Source organism: Fringilla coelebs (genome assembly GCF_963513975.1).
Source record: "Fringilla coelebs genome assembly, chromosome: Z".
Lineage (NCBI taxonomy): Eukaryota > Metazoa > Chordata > Aves > Passeriformes > Fringillidae > Fringilla > Fringilla coelebs.
The window spans coordinates 80,265,413-80,272,246 of NC_140031.1; positions in this window are offsets into that span (position 1 = coordinate 80,265,413).

The following is a 6,834-nucleotide window of genomic DNA, read 5'->3' on the forward strand; positions in this document are numbered from 1 at the left end:
AATCAGGAAAATGGAATAACTTGTGTCTGATTGTCAGTTCTGGCCAGCTTTAGAAGAGCACAAACATGCCCATCTTGCAGCAGAGACACTTGGCACAGATGTGATTCTGTATCTCTGTCTAATGAAGCTTACAAGTTGCTTTTGATGTTTACCCCTCCATGCAACATAGGGGAGGTTTTTCAGGGGGTGTTTTTCAGGTAGGAGATTTCTGAAGTATTTCTGTAAGTATAAATCCCAGAAAATGAGAATTTTTGTAGCGATTCTTAAGGATATTTGTAAAAGTATCCCCTTCTTTTTCATAATAGTAAACTTTGCAGGTGTAAGTAAGGAATTTCAATGAATAGTATTCACTCTGCAACATAGAACTCTGTGTGTTTAGTTTACATTTTATAATTTCGAGCAGATTTTTAAAAACCAAAAAAAAAGGCTTTTGTTTATTTCCTACTGTTAGCAGACACAGGAGCAAGTAGTAAATTAGAACATGGTGTATCCCATGAAAAGTTGTTAACAGACGTAAAAGCAAGAGTAAAATAGCTTCAAACTTGATTCATTTTCTGATGTGAATTTTAACTTCAACACTTCTGTTTGTAACCTATCAAGAACTCATATTTTGAAATCCTCAATCTTGGAGTCATTTGGCTTTGACTTTATGGCTTTGTTCCATCCATAGTTACATAATTCAGGGAAAAAAGTTAGAAAACTAATGGTGAATGTATTTTAAGTTCCTAAAAGAAAAAGAAAAAAACCAATTGGTTTGATTTATCATCTCATTGTGCAGAATTCTGTCAAAGCTTTGGATACTCCAGCCAGCTGATTCTGCCAAGTGGCCAGATTATGGCCTGTCAGCTAAAATGAGAATACACAGAAGAATAACAGGTCCAGAAACACTCAACAGCTGCTTCTGAGCTAACACAGGGGGTTTTAATGTAGCTTTAACGTTACAGGAAAAAATGAAATATTTCATGTTGAGAAAGGGATTTCCAGCTGTCTTTGTACTCTGCATGTGTGAGGAAATGTAGCTGTAGCCCCTTCTGTAAAATAGGGAAGTACCTAATTGAAGGAAAGGAGAAAGCAGGTTTTTCCAAGATTATGTTGGCTGTTTTAATACAAAGTCACATGGAATTCTGTGTTATGCTTGGGGCTTTTTTTTGGTTGACCACAAAAACATGCTTCCTGTTTGAAGGATGCTCCATGACACAAGTGAATGTGATTTTGAATTTTTTTTAAATAAAAATCTGGTATTGGAAATCACACCCCAAAAGTTTCAAACTTCTTTTAATCTCTGTTGTCAGGTCAGTGCAACCAGCCTGTGTTTGATAAAGATCAAACTAAAAATTAGCTACTGCTGTAGTTTTGTTGTGAATAATGCATTGAACCACTCAGTCGAGTACATTTCTCAGCTTGGTTTTGTATTCCATCAAGAGTTCTCTGAGTTTTGAAAATTTTCATTTGCCTTAGCCTGAATATTTGTGTATTCATGCCTTGCAGTTGAGTTCACTGCTGTGAGAAGGGCCCTAATTTATTTTTCCCTCAAGTATCATCTGCTTTCTCTGCTTTTACAATAACACATTGAATGCATAGTTCCCAGGAGTCATTTTCATTATGTAATCCTTACATTTGCAGGAGCAGCCATTGCAAAGTAAGTGCTGAGTGTCCTGCAGGTTCTTGGAAAAGTGCAGTTTTGTGTGACTGTTTTGACCAGTACTGGGATTCTGAATAGCTGTGCCATCCAACAAGAGGTGAAAAACAATTTCTAGCACAGCAGCAGGCTTAGAAAGAATTCCCAGGCAGACCAGTTATGTAATAACGCTAATAATATACTATAATATATATATATATATGTATATATATGTGTGTGTGTATGTGATTGCACATATATATATATATAGGTATATATAAATATATATTATATAATCTGTAATATGTAGTATATTATATAATTGTTACTAACATCATTACTATACTTAATTATACCATTAATAGCGGTGGACTTGAGATGTTGCTCTTGGATAATAATTCTCTTTTAATAATCTGGTGTGAATAAAACAGAAAATAAAGACCTTTCAGTGCATATATGTTTTCAAGTTTGTAGAGTAGGAGGGAAATATTTCTTGGTGAGCAGAATTACACATGCAAGGCAGGTACTGAAATTAGTTACTTTGATAAAATGCATTAAAACCAAAAATCAGCAAACCTGTGTCTGAAAAGGAAAGGGCAGGAGAATATTTTTAACATAATGGCAGTTGCTGCATTAAGTAATTGTGCTGTTACCTGGTTCTTTTTTTCTGTGGTTCTCATGGTATTTATATCAGAATATGTATCAGTATATATATCAGAAGTGAACATCCCAATATTTAGAAAGTTGTAATTGTGATAAAATAAGCATTGTAAGATTTGTCCCATTATCTGATGCACATGAAGCAGTATTAGCAAAGTCCACTCATTAACTGCACAAAGTCATGGGTTTGAATGAACACTTTTAGAAAAATGAAACAGGAGTGCTGCCTCTTCTTAGACTGATTTCTAGTAGTGAAGTTTCTCCTGCTATGAAAGAGAAAGTTTTATCATTTTGCCCACAGAAGACCTCTTGCATTTTTAAATTACCTGTTTAATTTACTCTGCTAATCTTAGTTTCCTCTCACTGCAGGCTGTTTATATTCCCTCTACACAATCTGCTCTCTGTGTTCTTCATAAGGAAGCCCACATCTCACTTTTTTGTTGCATGAAACATGACCAGTTTTAGTCAAAGTCCCAGTCCTTTGCTAGTTTAAATCAGTGTTTAAACAGCAGTTAAACATGCGGGGTGAAAAGGTAGCTCCACGTTTTCATTATTTTATTTCATTTAAAGACAGCAGAGGTCTTGAGAGATTTTTTTTTCCCAAGATCTGATGAACTGTCTAACACCAAAGCATTGCTCCCATACACTTAATTGAATAGGGGGGAAAAACAGTGTTTTCTTCACAGTTTGTTTTGACTTCTGAGTCATGGCAAAACAAACTGGGTTTGAATCCACATCTAAAAAAAATTTTAATAAGGCCCACAGAAACCTAAGATTGCAGATCTCTTAGTTTTGAGAACTGAGAGTTCAGATTTCCCCAGAAATTAATCTGTCTGCTCATTGGCTGTGACCAAACCCACCCTTCTTCTTGGTGCTGGATGAACTCATCTGGAAGTGAAAGAAGTGAATAAACACTCTTCTGTGAGAGCAGATCCTTCCAGTCAGTGTTGACACACGTTTTCAGGATGGACTCGAGTAGAATGTCCTGCCTCTGCCGCATCCTTCCAACTGTGGAGTTGCCTAATAACTTTTAAATTTAATTTTTTAATGAAAGGCATATTGTTGCTGACAGTTTTTTGAAACCATTCAAAGTACCTACTCAGAAAGTTCCTGCTTGTATGGGGAAATTCTAGCAAATTTTAGTAATCTAGTGTGAATATAACAGATAAAATAATGACATTTCAGAGCATATCTTTTTCTGACGTTTGTATAGTAGGACAGAAATGTTTCTTGTCAAAGGATGTAACTGTGTCTTCTACACATCTTCCTTCTGTGCTTGCAGTTAGTACTATTCATAATCACCTTTAGTGCTGTAATTCTGTATTAATTTTATGGGTTGCATATGCCATGTGCTGGGCTGAAAACATTTCGGCATTTTACATTCTGGATGTGTAGTCCTTGAGTGTGTGTTTTCTTCTGTGTGCTTCTCTGAAAGGGAGATGAGCTACCCTGAAAACCATCCTGTAATTACCCACTTGAGGGATACCAAGGCCAAAAAACAAGAAAGGGAAATGACAAGAGGTGCCAGACTCCTGTGTGAGGGGTGGCAGATAGAACAGCTGCCTGTGTCTGGTGTCTCTCTCTCTCTGCCGAGCACAAACACCTGCATAAATCTGCCGTCTCCTGCTTCAGCCAAAGCCAAGGGCATTTCTTTCGCCATTGCACAAGCAGAACCGCTGAAAATTTAAAAATAAAAAAACCACAAGGCAAGTGATACGTGTAGATAACAGGTGAACATGGTGACTTAAAACCTCCTTGCACTGGGGGTGGTGGATCCAAGACTTTTCTCAGGAAGCCTGTTCCAATGCCTGACAACCCTTTGGACGAAGAAATTTCCCCTAAATTCCAATCTGAGCCTGCCCTGGCCCAGCCTGGGGCCGTTCCCTCTCTCCTGTCCCTGTTCCCTGGAGCACGGCCCGACCCCCGGTGCGGTGCTGGGAGGGTCCCCAGGACGAGGGGAGGGGTGAGAATTGACTCCAAGGGCTCAAAAGGCTGATCTGTTATGATATTATGTTAAAAGAAATGACATACTAAAACTAAACTAAAGAAAGAGAAAAGAGACATCAGAAAGCTAGACAAGAATGAATAATGAAAACCCGTGACAGAACTCAAGAGAGTCCGACACAGCTGGCTGGGATTGGTCATTAATTCAAAACAATTCACATGCTGGGTAAACAGTTCTCCAAATCACATTCCAGAGAAGCACAACAAGGAGAGGCTGAAGCTTCCCAGAAGAAATCCCGCTGAGGGGATTTTTCAGGAAACATCGTGGTGACACCCCCGGCTGTGCCCTCCTGGCAGGAGCTGTGCAGAGCCACAAGGGCCCCCCCGAGCCTCCTTCTCTGCAGGCTGAGCCCCTTCCCAGCTCCCTCAGCCCTGCTGGGGCTCCGTTCCCTTCCCGGCTCCGTTCGCCGCCCCGGCCCCGCCGCAGCCCCTCCATTCCCGCCGTGGGGGCCCGGAGGTGCCTCAGCCCTCGCGGGGCGGCCTCGGCAGGGCCGGCCCAGGGACGGGCCCTGCCCCGCTCCCGCTGCCGCCCCACGGCCGGCACAGCCCGGGGCCATCGGCCTCTCGGCCCCCGGGCACCCCTGCGCTGGGTCCGGCTGCCGGCACAGCACCCCCAGGGCCTTTTCCTGTGGGAATGCATAAAATCAGAGGGTTTTGAGAAAGCTGCAAAAGGCAGGCCTCAGAGACAGCAGGACTGTGATTAGTGCTAAGCAGCAGCCATGAGATTGGTGGTGGAAACCCAGGAAATTCCTCTGGCTGCCCTGGAGGCCTCAAGACCCTGCCCAGGGGGTTCAGACACCTTGGCACAGAGCCCAAGACCCCTGTGCCTTTGATTTAGCCCTCGGAACAAACAATAACCAACGTTTATATGAAGGATTACAAGCCATGACAGTTTCAGTAGAATGATAGTGAATTTATCACGGGGTGAAAAAGTAGATTTTGGGGTTTCTAGAATGGGGGTTCAGGGGGCAAGACAGAGGGATCTGGGTGTGTCCTGCCTTTCTCCTTCTTCTTCTTGGCCTCCATCTTCTGCTGTGATGTTGGCACTTTTAGATTGGTTTGGAGTAGAAGCTCACTGTCTAGCATAGGTGATAGGTACTGGAAAGCAATTGTAAACATTGTAGTAGTTTTTAGTATAAAGACATAACACCGCCCCAGGAGCAGGCAGAGTGTCCTGGGCTGTCTTGCTGAGCGGACAGGACAGGAGAAATAATTTTATAGATAAGATACAATAAACAACCTTGAGACCAAGAAGTGAAGAGCCCTGACTCCTCCTTCGAGCACCAGGCTGGGAAAAGGGAATTTTAAACATTTCTCAGGGTCACTCTGACAAGCTAGAGAACCTGACAATAGGTTAGCAGAAAAATTACGTAGGAAGAAAAGTAAGACAAAGAAATGAAAGGACAAATAGAACAATGGTGTGCGTATTAATACTTGTCTAGAATAAATTCCTAAACTGCAGAAAAGTCTATCTAGCAAGACATTAGGAAGTTTGAAGCTTAATAATGGAGCTCTGTGCATTGTGTTTTAAGGCTCACAAGCAGGTATTGTATTGGAAGTAAGCAAGCATTGTTTTAACCAAAGGTACCTGTGCTTATAGTTGTTGGGTAGAACTACTGTCAGTGTGCTTCTGCTTTGTGTGATTGGTCAAAAACCTTATAAAGTAAGTTGTAACATGAAGTTCTTGGTCTGCTGCCTGGGATGTGAGCTGCTGGCATCTTCCCATTGTCATGACCATGGAATGAGACTGATGCTGGAAAATAAAACAGCTCAAGGCACGTTCCTCAGCAGTCCCGTCCCGTTTGTGATTTGTACATAGCGTCAGTGATATTTCCCAGCCTCTTCCCCCATCCTGGAGCTCCATGGGGTTGTTGTGACCCAAGGGCAGGATCCAACACCTCATGCTGCTGTCCCTCACCACGCTGGCGTGTAGGTGCTTCCCCAGATCCTTCTTCTGGGCCTCTTGGAGGTGGGTAACACATCTGCTGTGAAAAACGCCAATCACTTGTTTTTAAAATTTTAAAAGTTTAATAGTAATAAAATGGTTATAAAAAATAGTAATATAATTAGAGTGATAATAATTTGGACAGTTTGGATTAGGACAAGTATGAGACAACAGAAACAAAGAGTTACAGACGTCCAAGTCCTTTTTTTGGACAGCATAAGCCCGAAAAAGGACCCACGTTAACAGAGGATTAACCCTTAAAAACAACAGCCTGTTGCATATTCATACACCTCATACATGATGCATAAATTCCATTCAAACACAGGATTCTGTCTGGGCAGTGTCAGCTTCTTCCTCTGGATCCTGACGGTGTCTTCATGACTGAGCGAGGTGGAAAGAATTTCATTTGTCCTGATAATGGAGCAATAAATTCTCTTTCTCTGAAAGATTTAGGTGTCCTGTGGCTCCTATCTCGCTGCAAGTCCTTTCTTTAAAAAAAGCATCCTAGATAGCACAGTTTCTATTTTAAGATTTTTGTTATAACCCAAAACTATATTTAACACACTACTTAAGAGAATTAATACAGCGCTACTTTCTAACATAACAC